A 26,537-nucleotide genomic window follows, 5' to 3' on the forward strand; every position below is an offset into this window, starting at 1 on the left:
TGTGGTCTAAAAATACACAGCCACAATTCTTATCCTTCTTAAAAAGATCTCCTACGAGATAGACATAGGAAAACTTTCCTTACCAAGGTCACAGCACATCAAAAATAGCCCAAGGCATTAAAAAAAAAAAAAAACCTTCCCCTGCCCATATCACTGTTACCGAACTAAATCGGAGTTCCCGATACAGACGTGAAAAAATAAAAGAGAAAAGATGGAGTGAATGAAGCTACCTTTTGCTCCTCTCACTTCAGGCCAAGAAATAGTCTCAGTGCCAGCTGGGTTAATGGTAGCCACAGCCCAAGAATGCGAATATACACTTAATTCTTCCCAAATAATTGTTCCATGGGTAAAATTAAAACAAACAAACAACAAAACTGATCAAATCACTGTTATGATTGGGCAGGAAGCCTTAGATCAAAATCATTCCTGTGAGGTCCCCTCAGGTAAGAACTGGGGTCTCCTGGAGTCCTGGCATGTCCCCTGACTTAACTGCATGAGCTCCACCTAATACCTCGGCCAGCCCCAGTTTTGGTGGGCTTTCAGAAGACCCCACCAGAGGAAACTGAGCTCTTGGGTAATCAAGTTTCCTTCCAGCACAAAGGTCGCTGGAGTCGGGATGTGCACAGAAAATGAACTGCACGTTCGTATCAGAAGACATCTTAAGGTGCTCCTGCATTTCCAAATTAATTATTTGGAAATCTAGGGCAAAACTACATAATGCAAATTTTAAGTCAGAAAGGTGTCAGTCAACTGAAATAAAGCAAGCATGCTAATGGGATTTCTGCAGTCTCAGACTCTAAGGAAGAAGGGGGACGCATCGGGTCGTGAGGAGAACAGGACAAGGAAATTGAATTTTTATCTTTGCTTTACCATCAGAGTAACACAAGAAACACTAATTGAGTAATAGCATATGTTTTCACGAAAGATACATCCTGGCTTAATTAAGAGGAAATGTGTGAGGCTTTCAAGACCAACTAGCTCCACTTAGCACCATTTCACTTTCTATTCTAAACTAACTCCGACTCAATGGACATGAATCTGAGCAAACTCCAGGAGATGATGAAGGACAGGGAAGCCAGGCGTGCTGCAGCCCATGGGACTGCAAAGAGACTTAACAACAAACCCCTGCTCAGCTAGCTACTTGTGACTGACTGCTAACCACTGGCCTGGACAGCCATGTCTGTCTGTCTCTCACACACATAATCCCCAGAAGGAAGCGTCTGTCAGCCACATCAGATTTTCCTCAAACTCAGATCCATACAGGTACTGCTGGGAAGCATATGAGTGCTGAGAATTTTCCAATCCTGCATTCAGAATGTCACAAAAATGCATCCAGAATCCGGCCACTCCTCACCACCACCGATGCCTCCCCCAGGGTCAGGGGCACCATCATCCCAGGCTTGAACATTGCAGTGGCTCCTAACTGGCCTCCTGGCTTCAACTCTTGTTCCCTGAAGGCCACATTCGACACAGCAGCCACAGGGAGTTTACAAATCTTGAGATGGTGACCCTCCTCAAAATCTGCGATAACTCTGCACCTCAGAATGGGAGAAGGGGCCCCATGACGTCCTACAAGTTCCTGACACCTCTCAGACTTCATCCCTGATCACCCTCTCCTTGCACACTCCTCTCCAGCCACACATCTACCCACCCTCCACCCCCGGCCAGCTCCTCAAGCTTCCATTGGACCTTCTCCTGCCTTGGGGCCTTGCACTGTCTCTTCTCCCTGGGTCTTCTCCCTCCCTCTTCTCCCTGGGTCTTCTCCCTCCCTCTTCTCCCTTTGTCTTCTCCCTCCCTCTTCTCCCTCTGTCTCTTTCCCCTGGTTTCCACATGGCCAACTGCCTGACCACCTTAAGTCATGTTCTCAATGAGAAATGTGATGACTGTATTTGAAATTGGAACTGCTCACCCCATTCCCTTCACCCTAGCAATCCTAATCTTCCAACAGTCCATAGCACTTACCACCTAAAATCCCTGTCCTGTCTGCCACCCCCACCAGCAGGTAAGATCTGTGAGGACAGGGCTCTTTATCTTGTTCATAAATAATCACGCCAAAGAATCAAAGAATCATGCCAAGAACCCAGAGCAGTGACTGGCACAGAGCACACAAAGGCACTCAATACAGATTTGTTGAAAGAATAAATAAGTGCATGATAACCTGTTTTGAACAATTAATATAAGCATACTGTGACTCACTACCCCATGAACTTGGGGTCCCTAATTCTGTTTGGATTTGTGACTAGAATCACGTCACCTCCCAGAGCAGCAGCTTCTCCCCATCAAGCCCAAGGCACTATCCTAAAGGCAAGTAATTTTAAATACCTCTTTCCCCCAAGTCTGAAATGAAATTCATAGACAATAACTTTTTTTTAAATCAATGTAATGCCCTCACTCTAAAAAAAATTTTTTTAACGAAAGTAAGTTATAACAATATAGGTACTTGAAAACCCTGAGGGATGCGCCACTGGACCTCTCCCACCCAAGGCCGCTGTGCAGGTCCCACCTGGGCCCTCTCTGTCAACTCCACAGATTCTCCAGGCAGTTCATTTGGAGAAGCGGGCCTTAAGAGTTAGTAAATGTTCCTATACCCAGAATCAACCTAATGCAGCCACCCCAAAATACAGACTGATACAGGTGGGCTGCATTGCCATCTCAAATTATCAGGAACAGCATGGTGTAAAGTTTCTGAAATGGAGAAAACACATGGTAAAAGTTTCAAACTAACAAACTCTTCTCCCAATATATTAAAAATGCAATAGTTATATTCCTCAGAGATTCGGTATATACTGAGTGTATAGATCCCTGGAGGAGGAAATAGCAACCCACTCCAGTATTCCTGCCTGGAGAATCCCTTAGAAAGAACAGCCTGGCGGGCTACAGTCCATGGGATTGTCAAGAGTCGGACACAACTGAAGTGACTAAGCACACATGCACGCAAGGGGGATGTGTATTATAATCGAGCAAAAAGAGATCACAGGTAGATTCCCACCTGGGAAAGCGACTCTGAAGGTTTGTTGGTCATCTCAGAGTCCAGTGCGGTGAAGGACAATTCTTCATTGAGCCCGACTGTCCACACTGATGACACCTGGCCCCAGCCACTAAATGGCAATGACCCCCGCATCACAGCAACTGCCAACACCTGCCTCCAGAGTGCCACAACACCCCGGCTGGAAACCAAAGTGTACTGAGAGGGACTGCTTTTAGCGTTTAAAGCCCTGCCTCTGAAGAGAGGAATCCAGATTTCAGAAACACGGAGTTTCACACAGGCCCCGCTCCTGCTACGCCACCACAAGACTGACAACTGGACGTCCAACTCCAGCCACTGCAGGCCCCCGTGGCCTCCAGCTGTGTTACAGGTGAAGGCCGTGCTGACCGCAGGGTAAGGATGACCGAACTGGAACCACACACAAGAGGGAAGGGAGGACCCAGGCTCTGCCTTCAGACTGTCTGAATTTGAACTTCCAACTCCAATTAAAAGTGACTCAATCCAGTACCCTTTGAAAACCTAAAGGGGTGTGTAAGGCGGGAGGTGGCAAGAGATTCAACAGTGAGAGGACATATGTATACCTATGGCTGATTCATGTTGACGTGCGGCAGAAACCAACACAAAATCGTAAAGCAATTTTCTTCCAATTAAAAATAAATTTTAATTTAAAAAATATACATAAACCTGAAAAACAAAAGTGACTCAAAGCAAGCTTTGGAACTGTTTCTGGGTCTCAGTTTCCTCAATTGTGAAACAGGGATAGTATGGTTTCCACTACTGTTACCTCCATATCCCAGCTGAGGAAATAAGAAAGATCATTTCCTGGTTTAGAACGCAAAAGAATCCACGTTCCCACCCACTGCAAATGGCCAGCAATTAGTATTACTGCTGTTGTTGTGTCCCATTTCTGCTTCAGGGAAGTGATAGCCTGACAAACCTGATAACCTCCAGTTAAGCACTAAGGAATGCAAAAGATTTTGCTTCAGAAATTAAAAGGACCCTGGCCTTGAGCTGCGAATGGTTCTCAAACTTCTGCAAGCATCAGAATCCTGATGGGTTTGTTAAAGAACAGCCACTGCCTGGGCCCCTCCCTGAGACTCTCCAATTCAGGAGGTGGGGGAGGCGAGGCGTCAGGGGTTGCGGAGGGAGGCAGTGCCCAAGAATCCAAATTTCTCATAGCTTCCTAGATCAGTCATGCGGTTCCAGGGACTACACTTTGAGAACCACTGATGTAAATATTTGGAGTTCATGGCTTTCTAGAAAACCAGGGCCCCCATGTCTGGCAAGAGGGCTGCACTCAACCACCAAAAAGAACTTGGGTGCTCCCTCTTATTTCAGGAACAGGAGATCCCTGGTCCAAATTCTCTGCCACACGCCCATCCTACTGCAAAAGCACACACACACAGCTACACACATACACTCATCCAGGAAGAAAACCAGTCAGGAAGGTTTCTCTTTCACTCCTTTAACTTCTCCTAGACCCATGAATAAAAACACCAGGGCTGATGGAGGAGCCTGGTGGGCTGCAATCCATGGGGTTGCTAAGAGTCAGGTACGACTGAGCGGCTTCACTTTCACTTTTCACTTTGATGCACTGGAGAAGGAAATGGCAACCCTCTCCAGTGTTCTTGCCTGGAGAATCCCAGAGATGGGGGAGCCTGGTAGGCTGCCGTCTATGGGGTCACACAGAGTCGGACACGACTGAAGCGACTTAGCAGCAGCAGCAGCAGCAGAGTACTCAGTTGTATCAGGAAGCACACAGAGCTAAAACAGAAGCCTGGTGGGCACTTCTGTTAAAGTTTAGGTCTGCTTCCTAGAGAAACTAAGGGAAATGGGTAAAAACCACAACGTCACAACTAGAACATGCTCCATGATGCTTTTTCCCCTCAAGTTTCTGAAGAGTGAAAGTTGATGGCAGGAATCCAAGCAACCAGTTCAGAATAAGATTCGAATTCCAGAGTGTTTACTATTGTTGTTTGCACAGCGTTTCTCAAACTCCAGTAACGCAGCAACATACCCCCTTTAAAGGAAAACATTCTCTCTGACCCCAGGATGCGCGAAGAACCCAATTTGGGAAAATGAGGTAGGACCTGGATACTTAATGGCCTTAGGGCAGCACTGAGAGATTCAGAACAAGATGTAACATGTGTTATATGAACTCAAACTACAAACTTTTATGACACTTTGCTCTGAAGATGTTTGCCAAATCTAATCAAGTAAAAATAGAAGGGAAAGTGTCCAGATTTTAAAACAGCATGCCTCTAAAATCCCCAAGCCAGGGGACACAAATAGCTTCCTCTTGCACTAGCCTTGACCCTCTTCAAAGATTTCTCTAAATAAAAGAGGATAACTGCCAAAGTCCTGACCATGGTCCTTACAGAGACTGAAACTTGTTTTACTGCACCTAGTCAACAATTCTCAAAAAAAAAAAGCAGAACCACCAGCTACTGCTTTGCTTATTTGCAAAGCTGAGACAACCAAAGCCCCCAGCACTTGAGGACACACCCAACCACTAATCAGGGTCTTAGTGGCAAACCATTTTCAGTAAAAGAACTCTTGCTGCTGTTGTTCAGTGGCTAGGTTGTGAATGACTCTTTGAAACTCCATGGACTGCAGCACAGCAGACTCCTGTCCTCCACTATCTCCCAAAGATTGCTCAAATTCATGCCCATTGAATCGATGATGCTACCTAACCATCTCATCCTGTCGCCTCCTTCCCCTTTTGCCTTCAATCTTTCCCAGCATCAGGGTCTTTTCCAATGAGGCAGCTCTACTGGAGGTTAAATTTTCCCACTATACAATGTGGAGGATAAAAAATAAAGTGCCAACCATGAACTCTGAGTTTTCAATGTTTTTATCATGAACTGTGGTGCTGCAGAAGATTCTTGAGTGTCCCTTGGACAGCAAGGAGATCAAATCAGTCAATCCTAAAGGAAACCAACCCTGAACATTCACTGGAAGGACTGATGTTGAAGCTGAAACTCCAATACTCTGGCCACCTGATGTGAAGAACCGATTCACTGGATAAGATCCTGATGCTGGGAAAGATTGAGGGCAGAGGAGAAGGGGACAACAGAGGATGAGATAGTTGGCTGGCACCACCGACTCAATGGATATGAGTTTGAGCAAATTCCAGGAGATAGTGAAGGACAGGGAGCCTGCCGGGCTGGAGTCCATGGGGTTGCAAAGGGTCAGACGTGACTGAGCAACTGAACAGCAGCAGCAGCGGCAAACACTGCGCATACATGTGTGAGCCCCACTATCTACTCAGCCGGGAGACAACACTAGCTGAGAACACGTGCTCACAGTCCAGCCTGGTGGCCTAGAGCAGGGGTGCACCAGGCCAGGCTGCAGAGGGCTTCAACAGAAACCATCTTTAAAATAGGAGTGGTCCAAAGTTAACCTCAACATGGAGAAAGGAAGACTCATCCACCACATCACTGCCTTCAACTAAAATGATAAGCCTTCGATAGGCTGAAATTCAAGTTCTGCTTGCTTGGAAATTTTTATTTCCTTTTTATCATAAAGTGGATATTAATTTTTGCATTAAAAATGAGTAAGATGGGATGGGAGGTGGGAGGGAGGTTTAAGAGGGAGGGGATATACAGTATACCTGTGGCTAATTTCATGTTGATATATGACAGAAACCAACACAGTACTGAAGAGCAATTATCCTGCAATTAAAAATAAATTTTCTAAAATGAGAGGCAGAGGTTTTCAAGAATGTCACATTTTTCTGTGTGTACATAGAAAAGAATGTGTAATCAACATCTAACACCATAAAAATAAATTTTATCTAAATTTAAAAATAAATAAAATGATAACACTTAAAAAAATTTTAGGGAGACAAGTTCAGTTCAGTTGCTCAGTCATGTCCGACTCTTTGCGACCCCATGAATCACAGCACGCCAGGCCTTCCTGTCCATCACCAACTCCCGGAGTTCACTCAAACTCACATACATCGAGTCGGTGACGCCATCCAGCCATCTCATCTTCTGTCGTCCCCTTCTCGTCCTGCCCCCAATCCCTCCCAGCATCAGAGTCTTTCCAATGAGTCAACTCTTCGCATGAGGTGGCCAAAGTACTGGAGTTTCAGCTTTAGCATCAGTCCTTCCAATGAACACCCAGGACTGATCTCCTTTAGAATGGACTGGCTGGATCTCCTTGCAGTCCAAGGGACTCTCAAGAGTCTTCTCCAACACCACAGCTCAAAAGCATCAATTCTTCAGCGCTCAGCTTTCTTCTTCTACCATACACTATTATTGACCATATAGCTTATGCTATATATTACATCCCATGGTTTATTTATCTCAAGCATTTTTAAGAATGTAAAGAAATCCTGAGACCAAAAAGTTGGAGAACTTCTTAATCTAAAAGAACAAGCTCTAAAGTTTATGTCTTGCTCCATGAGGGAAGACAAGTTGCCTAAGACTTCCAAGACTACTTCCTGCCCTACATCATGCCTTGTTGGGTTATTCTGAAGATTAGGTGGTGTGAGCTTGTGTAAAACTCTTAGCTCAGTGCAGGGTACATGAGGTCTCAGAAAATATTAGCCATCACTGTTATTATTATTGCTATGGCTACTACTATTACAACCACTATGAGGATTATTATCCCCTCTTGGCAATGTCTTTTACTCAGCTACTAGGGGATTTAGTTTTTGAACTTGTTAAATGTTCTTGGGCCTTTGTAAGGTTGTTGTTGAATCACAGCGCCCAAGATTCTTGGCCCCCAGAGGAGAAGAATTCAATCCGGGGCCAGAGACAAGGCTTGATCGTTCAGAGATTTTGTGTAATAAAGTTTTATTAAAGTATAAAGGAGACAGAGAAAGCTTCTGACGTAGGCATAAGAAGAGGGTAGAAAGAGTACCTCCTTGTTAGTGTTAGCAATGAAGTTACATATTCTCCAATGAATCCAAAGAATGTCTGGAGGTTATAAAGACCTCACCAGACCTACTCCCATAATTTACATTTTAAGATAGCAGAATTAGCCAGAAGGTTTAATCCAGAGACTGTCCTCAGGCAGAACACATTATTGTTACATAATCCTAAGGAATGTAGAGAAGGAAAAAACAGTTTGTCCTTTCTTTTCCTCCTTGAGAATTCCAGACCCCTCTCTCCTTGGGGACCCCTAGACTTCTTATCAACCTAGGAAATGACTTTACTTGCCGTTTCATTCACCTAGAATAGCTTTCCTATCTTTCTGTCCAGCAAATTCTAGTACCCAGACACAAACAGCAACAAAAGCCTAGAAACTGGCCCATGTTCACACAGAAGGCCAGCGTTCACTATGCAGTTTTGTATTTGACACTGATAAAAAAATCAGACCTTCAATACTTTGGGTGAACTACTAAGGCACCCATAAACCTTGGGCATTTATCTTGAACTTCAGAGAATGATGTTATTTTTTGGATCACTTTCGGAGCAATCTTTTAATTTCAGTAAGTGTTTCATCAGGAAAGTGAGTATATTTTGAGTCTAGCTTGGAAATTGGCTAAGTTCCTTCTCAGTCAAAGGTGGGGAAAAGTCAGTCTGGCACACTTGTCAATGACCATCATAAAAGCAGATAATAAATGCGCACACAGTTAACCTCCTCCAGACTTCTCGTCCACAGCACAGAACACGTGCAGAGCCGTGCAACTGCCTCCATGACCTACTCGCATCTAACAAACTAACTCAGTGACTGTCAACGAAATGCCGCCGCAGACGACAACGCTGCACCAGTAGAAGACGGTGCCTCTGTGGACCAGTCAGACGGGCTGTGCCTAGCCAGGGTCTTACTTCAAACAAGCAAAATTTTTAAAATCAGCTTTATGGGACTTCCCTGGAGGGGTCCAGCGGCTAACGCTCTGCGCTCCCAGTGCAGGGGGCCCGGGCTTGATCCCTGCTCAAGGAGCTAGAGCCCATGTACTGCAACTAGAGAGCCACTGCAGACCTGCAACTACAGATGCCAAATAAGTATTTTTTTAAACAATTTTTTGATTATTCTCCCTAGCTTTGTCCACCTCTCTCCCAGAAGAGCATTGTCTGTCTGCTGTCCCATTTGAAAAGTAAGGCTATGATAACACCCATCACAGCCCAGATTCAACAGTCTTCAGGCAACACTTTCTGTTGTTAGCAGATAGATGACCCAAGGTGAAGTCGCTCAGTCGTGTCCGACTCTTTGCGACCCCGTGGACTGTAACCTACTAGGCTTCTCCGTCCATGGGATTCTCCAGGCAAGAATACTGGAGTGGATTGCCATTTCCTTCTCCAGGGGATCTTCCCGACCCAGGGATCGAACCCAGGCCTCCCACATTGGAGGCAGATGCTTTAACCTCTGAGCCAGATGACCCAAGAGATGAGGGAAAAATCTTTCTCTCCTCACACCTCAACATTAGCCAGTTTGAGGCACACTTCTACCAAAACACATCTCACATCTAGTCCTTCCTTTACAGGAACACAGCCATCTCTCTAACTGCGGCCACTGGCACAGCAGGCCAGGCCGCTGCTCTCACGCCTCATACCTCCCACCCCCACCCAGGTCCAGACCTTGCCTGAGCTCAGCCTGCCCAACGGAGCCTTCTGAAACAGGCTGCCTTTTCTGCACTCCCCTTTTTCAATAGCCTCACAGGCTTTCCTTTTCCTCCCCCTCAGAAGCAGCTAACAAATGGAAGCATCTGGCACCACCTTCTATAGATTCTCAATAACCTCTGTGGGCCTTCTCTGCACCTAACTCCAGCCAGGACTCAAACACACAACCCACTAGGATGGGCTTTAGACACCTCGAACAATTGAGCTCCACACCCTAGCCTCGCTCCCATTCTGAGTGTTGAATCACAGAGGTCTGATTTGAATGCAGAGCCCTTACCTATCACAGAGAACAAGATAAACTGACCTCTCCGCACCTCAGTCGCTTCAATCAAAGTAAGATAAGAATAACTCACAGGGCTAAGGTTACATAAGATAAAATTCAGAGTTTAGCACAGTGCCTGGCCCCATATTAAGTGCTCTGTAAACGGTGGTTACTGGTATAAAAAAATAGAGAGCTTCTTCTTCAAGTGATCTACTTGACTATTATATTCCTTGCCATACACATTGTCTTTTCCACCTCTAAGCCTTGCCTAATGCCATTCCTATCCCCTGGAGTATATTATGCAATCTTTTGCCTTCTTTGAACCACAACCCAGGGCTGCCCTGCATTTAATCACTGAAGTATATAGTAGTGTGCTCAGTACTGGGGATTCCATAGTGAGCAAACTGCAATTGTGATAAAGGCCCCAAGGAGAAGCACCACCTGCTCAGAGCACACTCAATAGGGGCTTACCCTAATCTGAAAAGTCAGAAAAAAATTCCCTGAAGAAACCACCTTTGCATTTCGTCTCGGAATGTGAAATAGGCATTAACCAAGTTAAGAGTAGGACTCTTAAAACAGCAAGGCTGACATTCAGCGGGAAGTGATACAATATTAACTCTACAAAGACCCTGAAGAGTCAAGAGATGTATACTGTAATTTCTAGAGCAATCGCTATAAAATAAAATGTGAAGCGGTAAGCTAAAATGTCGATAGGTGAATTTAAATTATTTTTCAATGGAGTTTGATAATCCTGAAGTAAAATGGCAAATAAACCCAACCATATCAATAATTACATTAAATGCTAATGAAATGTTAACAGGCCATGATTCCAATTAAAAGGCAAGGATTGTCAGGATGGATAAGGAAACAAAGCCCTGCCATATGCTGCACCTTAAATACATTAAGACAGATAAGGCGACAGTAAACACATGGGAAAAGATGAGCACCATGCAAATGATGAACAGAAGAGGGCTAGAGTGGCTATATTAATACTGGACAAAGTAAACTTCAAGATAGAAAGCATTATCAGAGATAAAAAGGCATATATGGTAATGATGAAAGGGTGAATTCATCAGGAAGACATAACAATCACCAGCATTGTGCATCCATTAAGAGCAGGGGCAGGAGAAGCCTGTGTGAGGTCTGCGGGCCTAGGAGAGTGAAAGGAAGAATGGTGGCAGGGCAAGGGCAACAGGGGCCCAGTGTGAAGTGAGACTGAGCAGTGGGCGGAGCACACAGGGTCTTGGGGACCCAGTGAGGGGCTTCTCCCTTTACAAGAAGAGTAAAGGGTTTTTACCCACATGTGCTGTGCGTGCTTGGTCACTCAGTCATGTCCAGCTCTTTGCGACCCTGTGGACTCCAGCCCGCCAGGCTTCTCTGTCCGTGGGGATTCTCCAGACAAGAATACTGGAGTGAGTTGCCATGCCCTCCTCTTTACCCACCTACCTACAGTCAATTAACCTTTGACAGAAGAGAGAGTACATACAATGGGGAAAAGACAGTCTCTTCAGCAAGTGGCACTTGGAAAGTCAAAAAGCCGCATATAAATCAATGAAGTCAGAACACAGCCTCACACCATACACAAAAATAAACTTGCAATGGCTTAAAGGCTTCAACATTAAAATATGACACCATAAAACTCCTACAAGAGAACACAGGCAAAATATTCACTAACATAAATCGAACCAACATTCTCTTAGGTCAGTCTTGGGCAACAGAAGTAAAAACAAACAAATGGGATCTAAATCAAACTCACAAGCTTTTACACAGCAAAAGAAACTGTAAACAAAAGGAAAAGACAACTTTAGAAGGGGAGAAAACACTTGCAAACAACGCAAAAGATAAGCGCCTCACTTTCAAAACATACACACAGCTAATACAACTCAATAACAAAAAACCACCCAATCATTCATCGGGCAGAAGACCTAAATAGACATTTCTCCAAAGACGACTTAGATGGCCAACAGACACACACAAAGAGGCTCATCGGTGCTAAATATTAGAAAATTCAAAACTACAATGAGGTACCATCTCACAGTGGTCAGAATGGCCCTCATTAAAAAGTCCACAAATAAATACTGGAGAGGATGTGAAGAAAAGGGAACCCTCCTACAATGCTGGCGGGAATGTAAAGGTGCAGCCACTATGGAGAAGAATACTGCAGTTCTTCTAACAACTAAAACCAGTTTCCATATGATCCAGCAATCCCACTCCAGGACATATTTGCAGACAAAACTCTAATTCAAAAAGACACATGCAACTAACACAACACTGTTAATCAACTATCTTCCAATATAAAATCAATTTTTTTTTAATATTTACACTCATCCCTATGTTCACAGCAGCAATGTTCACAATAAACAAGACATGGAAGCAACCTAAACGTCCAATGACAGAGGAATGGATAAAGAAGATATGGTATGTATACACAGAGGACTATTACCCATAAAAAAGAATGAAATAATGCCATCTGCAGCAACATGGATGAACCTAGAGATTATCATTCTAAGTGAAGTAAGTCTGAAAGACAAATTACCATGTGATATCATTTCTGTGTGGGATCTAAAACATGATGAATGAACTTACATATGAAACAGAGAGAACAGATCTGAGGCTGCTAAGGGGAAAAGGGGCCGGGGAAGGGATGGGATTGGGAGTTGGGATTAGCAGATGCAAACAATTACCTGTAGAATGGATTAAAAACAAGGTCTTAGCGGATAGCACAGGGAACACTATTCAATATCCTTTGATAATCAATAATGAAAAAGAATGTATGTCTATATATCTAATATGCATAACTGAATCACATTGGTGTACGGCAGAAATTCACACAACATTGTAAATCAACTAACTATACTTGAATAAATTTTTTTAAAAATAGAGTAAAGGATTTTATGTAGCGGGATGACATCATCCAAACGAAATACATCCACAGTGCAACAACAGATTCGAGTTTGTCAGGCCAAATAGGAGGCCCGGGGGCAAGGCGACTGGGACCAGTTAGAGGCTCCCTTAAGAGCCAAGACATGAGATGACGGGAGCTAGGACCAAGATGGCAGTACCAGCAGTGGAGAGAAGGGAAGGACCTCTATGGGGCTACTCAACAGGACTCCTGGGGACATGGAAGATGGAATGACAAAGAGTGAGGCTATCTATCAAGGATGTCTCCTGGATTTCTGGGATAGCAAGAGAACTTAAGACGTAACACAGCAATGACAGGGGTTTTTTGGAGGAAGAGAAGCAGATCACAAGTTCAGTTTTAAATGGAACTTCAAGATATCAGGCCAAACAAGATGTTTCTTATAGTCGCTTAGAAGTCTAGAGTGCAGAGAGGTCCTGGCTGGAGTCGTCAAGTTGTGAGTTGTCTTCATTAGGTAGTAACTGGAGCCTGGGGTGGCCAAGATCATCCAAAGAGGATGAATGAGATGAGACAAAGGCCTAGAACAGACACCAGGGAACATCCAGTTTGATTTCATGGCCAGATAAAGAAGGCAAAGCTTTCAAAGGAGCCTGAGATGGTCTGGCCAGAGAAGAGAGAAGGAAACCAGGAGTGCTTTAGCTCAAAGCTGAGGGAAGGGACCTCCCTGATGGTCCAGTGGTTAGAATCTGCCTGCCAGCGCGGGGGACATGGTTTGACCCCTGGTCCAGGATGAGTCCACATGCCATGGGGCAGCTAAACCCGTGTGCCACAACTACTGAAGCCCGAGCCTAGAGCCCATACTCCACCCAAGAAGCCACCACAATGAGAAAGCACCAGAATGAAGAGAAGTCCTCACGACAGAGAACACTCACGCAGCAAAGGAGACCCAGCGCAGCCAAAATAAACAAAGTTAAAAAAAAAAAGCTGAGGGGACACACTGCTTCACCATGGGAGAGAACAACAGGCACAATGTGGCTGCTGGGGCCCAGAGGGAGGGCTCTCTGGAAAATGAGGGCAGAAGCCCAACAGAAAGGACCAGAGGAAGAAGCGGAAGGTGAAGACGACACTGAACACACGGAATGCTTCGGGGAAGCTTTGGAGAAAGAGGTGGAGAGAAATGGGAAGGTGGGGTGATGGAGCAGAGCGGGGATGAAGATGAGGGAAGCGTGTGCATGTTTGGATGACACAGAGAGAATCCAGTGGAGGGAGAAATTGAAGATAACAGGAGATAAGCAAGGTGGTGGACAGGTGGAAGTTGTTGAGAAAACAGGAGGGGACCCAGAAGGAAAGGTCCAGTACCAGACTAACCGGGGACAAGTGCAGGAAGGGTGAGAGACAGGCCCTGCAGGCACTGAACTGTGTACCCGGAAAAGACAGGTCAAAGTCCTAACCCCCCATACCTGTGACCTATTTGGAAATAGGGTCTGTGCAGATAAAATCAAGTTAAAGTCACGCTGAATTAGGGTCCTAATCCAACAGCACATGGCCGGTGTCCTCACGAAAGACACAGAAGGAAGACTGATGGAGGCAGAGATTAGAATTATGCTGCCACAAACCATGGAAAACTTGGGGCTACCAGAAGCTGGGGGCTATCCAGGTGGCACAGTGATAAAGAATCTACCTGACAACGCAGGAGACACAAGAGAAACGGGTTCAATCACTGGGCCAGGAAGATTCCCTGGAAGGGGAAATGCCAACCCACAATCCAGTATTCTTGCCTGGAGAATCCCATGGGCGGGGGAGCCTGGTGGGCTACAGTCCAGGGGGTCTCAAACAGTTAGACATGACTGAGTGACTGAGCGCACACACACAGAAGCTGGAAGAGGAAAGGAGAGGAGGGAGAGAATAAACTCCCGTTGTTTTAAGCCATCCAACTTAGGGCAGTATTCTGTGCCAGCAGCCCTAGGAAACTAAAATGTACATGCAGGGGAGGGGCGAGGGGAGAAGAGAAGCTCTGCTCTATTCTTCATGGCAAGACCACCCTCTGAAACTGTCCTTGTCATTGGTAGCACCAAGAGTCTACAAGGCAGAGTCTCAATGGCTGAGAAAAGCAGCATCACCTGGCTCTGTGTAACGGGACATCCCAGCCGCCCAGCATCCCAGCAACAGGGACTGATTCCTGTTGGATCTCTTCTAATTGACTTGATAGCTGTTTGAGAAGTTTAGAGGAAAACGTTGGGGGCGGGTAGGGAGCGAGAAGGGTATGTGGTCTGTTTCCCCAGCTCAGCCAAAATGTTTGTGAGAGAGGGCACTACCACCAGCCTCCTGAATAGAGAGCCAAGGAAGGGGCCAGACTGACGTTGGGGGGGAGGCAAGACTCCCCCAAAAAGTCAACCTAGCGTCTTCCCCGCCCCTACCCACATCTCTGACACCTGGGCCACATTTGCATCAAGGCCACATCTGAAACTCAGCTTTTTACACATCCACCCTCATCTACCCAGCTATTAATATATCACCCCTACCCAAAACTCCAACTGCAGGCCAGCAATCACTAACAGTGGGAACCCAGATGAACCCCAGAGAATGTGAGCTCAACACAAAGGCAGCAGTCCGATCTTCACACCAGTACTGAGCAGCAGGTAAAAGAGAAGAGAAAATCGTGACCACAATAATACTCCTCCCTGGCCTTTTACCAGAATATTCACACCCATCTTCCTCAGAGTCAAATGGTTCAGGCAGGACGAGTACCCATTTACAGGCTGAGAAACAGACTGACGAGTGACGTGCTTAAGTGGCCACGTGACAATCAGGCCCCCAGCAGGCCCAATGGGTTCTTCAGGACCGTGAGATCTTAGAGGAGACTGGTAAGATTTCAATCAAGCTCTACTGGAATCCTAGCTCCCTTCTTGTCTGTGAAATGGAGATACCTCCATACACCTCCCAGGCCTATTATAAAGGATAAGAGAAAAAACATGTGAGGCACTCAACATGGTCATAGGTACACACTAAGCACTTTTAAGGCGGCTTATGGGAGTTCCCTTGTCATCCAGAGCTTAGGATTTGGTGCTTTCACTGCCATGGCCTGGGTTCAACCCCTGACTGGCGACGGTGGGGCCAAAACATATCCATGTATAGGCTCATCACAGTCATTGCCATTATGGTTTTTGATCAACCAGCACATCCAGGGACTCAGTAACTTTCCAACGAAGCAAATGGAAACATCCACCAAGGATGATGTGCTGAGACTCTTGGGGACCCGATCCCCACAAAAACCTCCCTCACCCTCAACCATGAGACAGGCAGGCCCTCCCCCTCCAATGGAAGTGAGAAAGACTCTGATTCAAATTACATCCAAATATACTTGGCATTTATTCCACTCTAAGTAACTGTAGCCTATTAATTTATATTCAAATCACCTTCAAATGCATGTCACCCTCAGATATCAAACACCTGGATGCGGCTCTCAGGAAAACTACCAAAGAAAAATACTTTCAGGCTTGTAGAATGTGGGAAAGGGCACTTAAGGTGTCCATAGTTGATCGTGCCCAGAACTGTACATAAGGCAGCCTCAGAAGACAGCTTCCTCTTTGGAGCCCCCACAGGTCAGGTAAGTCACCATCCCACACGACTCATGCAATGAAATCGCATCTTAATGTAGACTCCTCCTGCAAATCATAGTTTGCACTCAGGACTAAATCTGCCTCCCACTAGGCTAGGTGATCCAAAGGCAGAAAAAACTAATCCAAGCCATGGTTTCTGACCTCTGAAGTTAACCGTCCAGTGCACTAACTCACTGTGCCCCCATCCTGGCTCTTTCTACCCCATGCCTAAGTGCACCCCTGACCCCACACTGGGTGCACACCAGTAGGAAGGTGTCGGTGACTGCCACCAAATGAACTGCAAATTCACAAAAAGGGAAACTTGATGGGTGAGAGAGACGAAAAGCGTGCAGGAAAAATCAAAGTGACACTGCAGGACGTCCTTCTTCCTGCCTGGGAGAGAGGACAGAGTTTGGGAATGTCTCTTTTTTTTAATCCATTATTTAATTAATGAACCATGTTCAAAGGCTTTCCTGGCCGTTCATCTGGTAAAGGACCCACCTGCAATGTAAGAGACCTGAGTTCGATCCCTGGGTTGGGAAGATTCCCTAGAGAAGGGAAAAGCTACCCACTCCAGTATTCTGGCCTGGAGAATTCCATGGACTGTATAGTCCATGGGGTCACAAAGAGTCAGACTTGACTGAGCAACTTTCACTTTCACTTTTCTTTCATCATGTTTGACAATTAAAAAAAAAAAAATCATCACTGGATTTACAAAATTCTGAAAATATTAAGAGATACTAAAGTGATGTGAGAATTTAGATTTTCTGATGAGTTCAGAAGTACCGGAGGTTTCTGCTAGGTTTCAAACACATCACTGTGACTGTCATTCAAATACTACTTTAAAATATGGTTATTTAGATCTCATAACTATTTGATTTTTACTTTCTATTTTTTAAGATTTTTTTTTAATGTGGACTATTTTTAATTAGAGGATAACTGCTCTACAAAGATGAGTTAGCTGGGAATGTCTCTTTTTTGTTGTTAGTAGGGGTGGTGATGCTGTTCATTTGCGTACTCGAAAACAGAGGCTAAACCTAGAAATTTTGAGCCAAGAAAGCCAATGTCCGGAGTCCACCTCCAAAAGTGCAGCCTGAAAGTCAGCCTCTGTTAACACCTCTCAGCCTCCACCCTTTTTATTTTCAGGAGGCTTGCTCACTCCCACCTCTTCCAGGGAGCTAAGCCAACCTTCCAAGCAATTCGGGATGTTTACCACCATCAAAGCAGCCTGTGGGGGGCTGAATAACAGGTATTGAAGGTGAGGTTTAAAGCAGGGGACAAGTGGTATAAACCAAAGCCCTCTGAGTCATCAGACCTTCAAGTAAACCAGTTCATGCCACAGGGTGAGGGAGGTGGGTAGGAAGGAGAGTCCGAATATTCATTTCAATCCAGCAATCAGGTAATTCTCTAAAGACTGAACACAAACATGTGTCCACCCGGAGATCCTCAAGCAACAGGATCTACAACCATCCCAGCTAAATAGTGTCCAAGGAATCGATGCATTTTCCAGTCCTGTCTCCTTCGTTTCCTTTGACCAATTTGTCACCAACTGCCAATTTTTCTTCTCTAGTCCTGTTTAAAGCCCTCATCAGTCTTCTTACTTCATGCTTTGGTTACAACAGCCGCTTCCCTCGCAGCCTCCCCGACTCCACTCTCTCCCCGTCCGGATTTATTAAGCATGAGCTAGTGAGATAAATCTGACAGCAGGGCCTGGTGAGCTCACCACCGCCCCCCACAGCAGCCGGCCAGGACTCCAGGACTCCAGGACTCCAAGCCTGATCTCAGAGGCTTGTCCTCTCCCTCATGGCACCTCACTCACCCTACCTGCAGCTCTTTCTTAGGAAAGATAGGGTGCAACCTGTTCCCACTCACTCGCATCCTGACCCTCACACCTACACCCTCCAGTAAGACCTCCAAGTATTCCAACCCTCTCTTTCCTGAACTCATGCAGCATTTTTAGCCTCCCTATATATAGAGCAGGATGGTTTACAGCACAGTCTCAGATGTCCAATTTCAACTCCATCACGATGCAGCTAACAGACCCTGGGAAAGTAAAGTCGACCCCTGTGATCCCTCCCCTGTGCCTCAGTTTCTTCACTTGTAAAAAAGGCGATAATAGTATCCACCCAAGAGGTGCCCGTGAGGCTGGCATAAAACCAAACATGTAAAGCCTTCAGAATAACCAACACAATCAACATGGGCTCTCCTGATGGAACATGGCACTTTATACATTGTGAAGTCAAAGTGTCAGTCACTTAGTCGTGTCAGACTCTTTGCAACCCCGTGGACTGGCCCACGAGGCTCCTCTGTCCGTGGACTTCTCCAGGCAAGAACGCTGGAGTGGGTTGCCCTTTTCTTCTCCAGGGCATCTTCCCGACCCAGGGATCGAATCCCAGTCTCCTGCACTGGCAGACAGATTCTTTACCATCTGAGCCACCTGGGAAGCCCTTCTGCAACGTACTGAACGTGTTATTCAGTGCTGAGGATGAGGAATATGTTATTCCTCAATTTTAAAACAAACAAAAGCCAATGCATTAGTCATTTTTTTCAATTGTTTTCTGTGCATCAGTGAGCCAGATGTTCATTTCTAGAGCTGTGCTACGCAGAGTGTGATCTGAAACTGCTACCAGTCCTCAACAAGAATAATATGCAAAAATTGAGAAGTGCTTGGAAACTTTCATAGCAACTTGATACTGCCAGTACATTCAATCCACATTTCATTTTTCTAGTGATTCATTTTTATCATACATCTATATCAGTCTGCAACAGATTGAAAATTAATTTTAAAAAAAACTGGCCCTTCACCACAGATATTTTGAGAAGCACTGTTCTAGAGGGGACAGAAGCAGGCTTCTATTTCTTTCCTACACCCCCACATCACTGAGTGCAGTGGGAAGTACGTATCAAGTACTAAGTAAATGAAAATATAACTTCAAATGCATTTCGATTATTTAATGGTGACAAAAGCAGATCTCATACGAGTAGTCAAGATGTAAATAGGGTCTCCAGTTCACAATCTTCCTTTTTCAAAAGAAGCAGTTGATATTTAGTCTACAACTGACCAAAGAGTAAAAACAGCTCTGACCCCAAAAATATTTTCCATACGGTTTACAGAAGCACTGTGTAGAGCTTTAAAAAAAGAAAGAAAAAAAAAAAAAAAACCCTAAGCAATGTCAATATTAGGAAGGAAGCAGAACTCAGGAGAAATATAACTTATTTAGCACTGCCTTGGACATAGTTTTGACAGTGCTTCTATACCTTTATGTAAACCAGCACCTTAGCAAAAAAAAAAAAAAATCCCAATGACACTTAAGACAAAATACGTTTGTCTTAGCTCTTCCCTGCTGCCAATCCCTTAAACAGTCCTAACCTCAACAACCCTGTGAGATTAATCCATGAATGAAATGGCTGGAAAAGGAAAGCAGCAAATTCCACCAAATTTTAATTGACAAGGCAGCATTTGCATATCTGAGCTGGGGCACATTGGATGTGGGTTGAAGGCTGAGTTAATTCTTGCCGAGGAAAATCTCTACACATTCAGAATGACTCTGGAAATGCTTGTAGAAAATTAAAAGTAAACAGGGAGATCTGTGTATGTCGTGCCTCCTGTCCTTTCTCAGAGGTAGTCATGTGAAACACTACACATAAGGGGTCACTCCCAGTAGGACGTTGGTCCCCTGGTCCCAGGACCAAGCCAGCCTTGCTCCAGCAGACAGCTCTTCTCTCTCCAGCAGCTTTATTTTTTATTTATAATTTTATTTATTTATTTTTGGCTGTGCTGGGTCTTCGCTGCTGCGAGGATTTCTCTCTAGTTGCAGCAAGTGGAGGCTACTCCAGTTGTGGTACATGGGCTTCTCACTGCAGTGGTTTCTCTTGTTGGGGAGCACAGATTTTAGGGCGCATAAGCGTCAGTAGTTGCAGCACGTGGGTTCAGCAGTTGCGGCTCCTGGGCTCTAAAGCACAGACTCAGCGGTTGTGGCACACAGGCTTCGTTGCTGTGGGCATGTGAGATCCTCCCAGATCAGGGATCAAACCTTCATTTGGCAAGTGTTTCCTTCATTGGCAAGCAGATTCTTTACCACTGAATCACCAGGGAAGCCCTCTCCAGCAGTTTTCATCTTCTCCTCTCAACTGCTCCCAAATCTAAAGACATGTTCAAGTTTAGGATTCAATACACTCTTGCTTTACTGAACTACATCCAATTCCTCCAAAGATCACATCCATTTCCCATCTCGGTGCCTTTGCTCACAACCTCTGCCCAGAAGGCCTTGAAAACATCCATATTTCTGAAGACATCTCTAATTCTCAAAGAGCTGACCCCTCCCTCATCAGTTCCCACCACACAGGGCTGCTAATCTTCCATACAGAGTTCTTCAACGGCAGGAACCATGTCTTATATTTCCCAGCATCACAGTGCCCTACACAGGGCTTCTAAGAACCATTTGTTAATAATGACTGCCCCAGTTACTAGATCCAATCAACAAATATTTATTTAACCCAACCATATCCCACACCCCCTCCCTGCCTCTAGTTATCAGTGGGGGATAAAAAAGGACATAGTTTTTGTTTCATGAAACTTATACTGGTGGGAGGACAGAGCAAATAAGAAAAACATAAACTGGACTGAGTGCTGACCATCAGTTGCAGTGATAAAGAGAAGACAACTAGGCCGCAGGAAGCAAACGTGCAAAGGCCCTGAAGAGGGAAACTGCCAAACTGAGAAGAGGCTAACGGCGATGCCAGCTCTCCCTCTGGACCACTCATCACCCCCAACAACTCCCCCTCTTGGAGGTGCTGCAGCAGGGGTCCACAGTCTGCCTGGTCCTGTATTTCTCTGCCCACTATGAACAGGCAATCACTGCCAGGACTTCAACACAAAAATCACACCAAAATCCACATTTGTACTACTTCTATACAGCGCAACCTGGATTCCCCAGAGGCATCTCCAATCGAAAATATTAAAAAATGAACTGGGTCGCTCTACTCCCCTCCCCAAGCTTCCCACCCCTGGGAAAAAAATTTAACAAGTTCTTTTGTTTTGCTTGAGGACTACCATCAATCAGCAACCCACCCAACTGTATAAGCCAGTGTTCTCCATTTCAAAGACCTCTGGGATTCCCAAGAACTTTCCAGCTACATATTGGTGAGGCCAAATTTTCTTCATATCCTTCAATTGAAGCAACATATTGTAATGGACTAAATGGAGAACTAGATATGAGAATCCAGACAATAAACAGATTCACAAAAATGTAAAACAATACCACTTTGTCCACTATTGTTTTTGTTTGGAAAAATATTGCTCATAAAAACATTTTAAATATGAAATTGGTTTCATCATTATTTGTAGATGAATTACTATATTTTTCTAGTATTTCTCATGTCTAATTTCTAATACCATAAGTACTGAGATATAAAAGCTCTATGGCATCCTAAACAAGGTTTATTATAAAGGGGTCCTAAAATCAGAAAATTTGGGAATCACTGCTCTAAGCTAAACATATTGGTATATCCTCGTACTCGCCCCTCTTACCTTACACATCCACTTTTGGCAACTCTTCCACCTCAGTAATCTTTCTCCTAAATCCCTGTTACTCTTTCTTCCCAAGCCCCATAGGACCCACAAGAGTATCCTATCAAATCCTGGAACCTAGGAGTGTTACTTACTTGGAAAAAGGATCTTCACAGAGATAATTAAGTTAAAGCTCTCAAGATGAGCTCATCCTGGATTATCCAAGTGAGCCCCAAATCCAATAACAAGTCTCCTTACAAGGCACTCTCAGAGAAGGACAGACACCCGGAGAAGACAGTCATGTGAAGATGGAGGCAGAAATGAGACAGATGCAAGTGGGCCACAAAGAGGCCAAGGGGGGTCTGGCGCCACCAAAGGCTGGGTGAGGAAAGGAAGCTCTCGCCCCTAGAGCTCCAGTCGGAATCCAACCCCAGCAATGCTCCCTCCAGACAGCTGGCCTCCAGAGCTGAGAGAGAATAAACCTCCATTGTTTTAGGCCACCTGATTTGTGGTAAGTTGTTATGGCAGCCATGGAAACCTAACAGACCCATCCCTGGGCCTCCAATGTCAGCGACCATCTAGCCAGTCAGTCATTTTGCCCCAATGTGACCCTCAGAAGCACTGTCCCCTCAAACCATGACCCTTACTCATCTTAAATCTCACTCCCTTCACACCCTGGAACGGCCACCTCATGGGCTCGACCATAACATCCAGACACCTCCACACAGCACGCAAAGGACCCCATACATTGATCCCAACTTTCTTTCCCACTCCAACCCAGCTCCCCACTGCACACCCCACACCACACCTCAGCCCCATCCACCCTACACATCCTCCAAGTCCGAGGCTTGAAACCTCCTTTACTGCTGCTGCTGCTAAGTCGCTTCAGTCGTGTCCGACTCTGTGCAACCCCATAGACGGCAGCCCACCAGGCTCCCCCATCCCTGGGATTCTCCAGGCAAGAACACTGGAGTGGGTTTCATCTCCTTTACTAGGTCCTGCCAAAAGCTGGGTCACTCCCTATCATCTCCATAGCACTTTGTACATCCTTCTCAAAGAATATCCAGAACACTGTGCTCCTTATTTACAGGTATGTCACTTCCTCCAGACCAGGCTTTCTCAGTCTGGGAACCACTGATATCTGAGGCCAGATAAGCCTTGGTTGTGGGGGACTGTCTTTAGTACCAGAGAATGTAAGCCTCGCCCCCTGGCTTCTGCCTACTAGATGCCAACGGCAGCTAATACACACATACACAGAGTTGTAACAACCCCAAATGTCTTCAAACACTGCCCGTGTCCCTAAAGGGATCACCCCAGATGAAAAGCGCTGCTCTGGACTGAAGTCTTCAGGGACCCGGGACCATCTCCAACATGCTCAGCACTCACTCACACTCCCATTCATGAAAGGCATTTTGAGTCCGAGGTGTGGGCCAGGCACTGTGCTCCAAGCCAGGGACATGGTAGGAAATACAAGTCTTAGGCCCTGTCCTCATGAAGCCACAGCTGGCAAAGTGCCTACAAGGTGCTCATTAATAATGACTGAATGATGGGATCTGTTTGGCGTGCATATATAGAGTTCTACTTCCCTTGGAAGGTGGAAAATTAAACCCAGGAGCTAAAATTTTTCTCTTCTCAGGCCCTAGCACTTCATGACTATATGAAAGAGGGATCCCTTTATACAGAATGCTGCTGCTGCTGCTGCTAAGTCACGTCAGTCGTGTCTGACTCTGTGCAGCCCCACAGACAGCAGCCCACCAGGCTCTGCTGTCCCTGGGAATACCATGTATTAATAAATGCTGCTCCCTGAAACCAGGCAAATGGTACATCTTATGTGTTTGTAACTCCAACTAAGCTACCTACAAATAAAGGAGAATCTCAACCAAGAAAATGAAAGCTAGACAGGATTAATCCCCAACACACTCCACAAAGGCCTGTGACCGAGATACCTAGCTGCACCAGAGGCTACGGACAGGGCTAAGAACCTTCCACCAGAAACAGGAAGATGAGAGTACCTGAGCTTCCAGAGCATTCCTCTGCCCAGGAGACACCACTAAAGGTTCTGGCAAGCTCGGAGATCAGACAAATGGCTGAACGGTCCCCAGCTCTCACAGAGGCGCTGGGTGCCCTAAAATGCAGAGTAGTTCTCGATGCCAGAGTAACACGAGGGTGTTTACCAGCAGTGGAGGCTGTGTGCAAAGGGCAGGGCGAGTAAAGTCGTAAGGACAGATCAGGGCACACAAGTGCTGCGTGGAGGTCTGCCTTAAGGAAGCATCTTAACCTCTGTGGGACTCAGCGTCTGCTGGTATTGAATGAGAAAGTCAGAGCAACCCATCCAGCTCCAAACATACCTGGTTTCCCCCAAAAATGGTACAGACTCACAGGATCCCCCCCTCTGAACAGAAAAGAGGAAGGCTCTCCTCCTCTTCCCACCACAACCCTTCCCACCAGAAATGGCAATAAAGGAGCCTTGTGAGCATGCTCTCCGCTTCTGAGAGGCTCTGCGCAGGATTAGCCATCAAACAGACAAGACGCAGGTGACCTTTGTCTCCTGCTGTTCTAGGAGAATTCTGGGAAGGTGTACTCTCTGGGATTCTCTCAGTCTGTAATGATTTAAGGGGGACAAAATATAAATGGGAAGTACCATGACAACACTGGGCTTCCCAAGTGGTGCTAGTGGTAAAGAACCCGCCTGCCAATGAAGGAGATGCAAGAGATGCAGGTTCAATCCCTGGGTCGGGAAGATCCTCCTGAGTATGAAACGACAACCCACTCCAGTATTCTTGCCTGGATAATCCCACGGACAAAGGAGCCTGGCGCGCTACACTCCATGGGGTGGCAAAGAGTCAGACACAACTGAGCATTTAAGCATGCACATCATGACAATGTTAGATACTTTCAAGAGACTGACAACTGGTTCAAATATGGTTTAAACCATGTGGACAGCTCTTGCTTACTTCTCAAGAAGCCCATGGAGAGGGGTTCCCAAGATCAGTTCAGTAGCTTTACAATTTCATAAAGCCATTCCGTCATCTCCACTTTCATCCACAGGCTCACTGACTCAGGGTCACAAGACAGGTGCCCTAGCTCCCACGACCATCCCCTCTTATTTTCTGAAGACAGCAGCTCTCGGGGCGTTAAAAGACAGCACTGTCTCCCATGCCTGTACTTTTTTCAGCAAAGAAGTATATTCTTCCCCAGCAGTCAGGCACAAAGCAGATTTCCATTCAATCTATCTAGCCAGAATTCAGTCACCTCAAGCTGCAGGAGAGGCAAAGAAAGTGAGGATCTGGCTTTGAGGGGAAAATTTTTCTTTTGTGGGAAGTAGGTAGGGGAACAGAGAAGGCAATGGCACCCTACTCCAATACTCTTGCCTGAAAAATCCCATGGATGGAGGAGCCTGCTAGGCTGCAGTAGATGGGATTGCTAAGAGTCGGACACAACTGAGCAACTTTACTTTCATGCATTGGAGAAGGAAATGGCAACCCACTCCAGTGTTCTTGCCTGGAGAATTCCAGGGACAGGGGAGCCTGGTGGGCTGCCGTTTATGGGGTCGCACAGAGTCAGACACGACTAAAGTGAATTGGCAGCAGCAGGTAGGGGAAACGGGGATAAGAATGATGGTGAAGTAGCCAACAAGGCACCTGGTACATACTGGGTTGGCCAAAAAGTTTTTTTGGTTTTGGCACAACATCTTACAGAATAATACAATATAACCATATCCAGCACCGTCCTGCTAAATGCTTCACAGACAGCTTCTGAAAAAACTAAAAACAAAACCCCCAAATTTATAGTATTTGCCAGCTTCCTTGGTGTAAATACTCCCTTGGTGCCAAAATTAAAGCCACCAGCATGATATTAACCAGCTCACAAAATTCCTGAAATTTTAATGATCAGCTGCTATAAGCCTGCTCTGGCACACCACTGAATTGATACCTCAACATGTGGTAACAATTAAGTTTACAGCGCTCCTTCCCATACTCTAGAGGACTAGGTATCATCCTCTCCAGCTCATAGATGAGGAAAATGACACAGCACCCCAAATCACACAGCTTAAGTGATAGGGCTGGAACGCTCATGTAACAGCCCCTAACCCATCACAGCTTTGACAGGTCATAAGCGCCTACACCTACACCCTCGAGATCCCTCTGCCTAAACCTCAGCTAAAGGGACTCTAGCTTGGTTTGGAACCAACAACAAAGCTGCACTCCTGTAAACTCAAAGTCACCTAATAATTGCTCTTTAAGTTATATCCTCCAATAACAATGGTAGTGCACATCAACTGTTACAACATAGAATACAGACTAGTAACCAAAAAAAAAAAAAAAAGATCACCCGTAAAGCCATTCTTAGTGGCACAGTGGTAAAAAATCAACCTGCCAATGCAGGAGACACAAGAGACATGGGTTCAGTCCTTGGAATGGGGAAGACCCCCACCCGAGAAGGAAACAGCAACCCACTCCAGTATTCTTGCCTGGGAAATCCCATGGACCAAGGAGCCTGGCAGGCTCTACAATCCATGGGGTTGCATAGAGTCGGACATAACCTAGCAACTGAACAACAAACCCATTCTCAAGAGATAGCAATTATCTACATGTGGGTGATAATTCTTCCAGATTATGTAGACATGCATATTTTTAAGTAGAAATCATTTTATTGTGTAACATAAGACATTTAATGTAAATTTTCCAAAACAGAGAAATAGGATAGTATAACAAACTCCCTTGCCATCATCATCCAACTTCAGAAATC

At 45.5% G+C, this 26,537-nt stretch overlaps 1 protein-coding gene across 1 annotated transcript in view; it reads right to left on the minus strand.

Annotated features, from left to right (window-relative positions):
- MED12L (mediator complex subunit 12 like) overlaps positions 1-26,537 on the minus strand; it is a 360,401-nt gene that overhangs the window by 324,593 nt on the left and 9,271 nt on the right. The window lies entirely within an intron of this gene.

The sequence above is a fragment of the Capra hircus genome, chromosome 1 (assembly GCF_001704415.2).
Source record: "Capra hircus breed San Clemente chromosome 1, ASM170441v1, whole genome shotgun sequence".
Lineage (NCBI taxonomy): Eukaryota > Metazoa > Chordata > Mammalia > Artiodactyla > Bovidae > Capra > Capra hircus.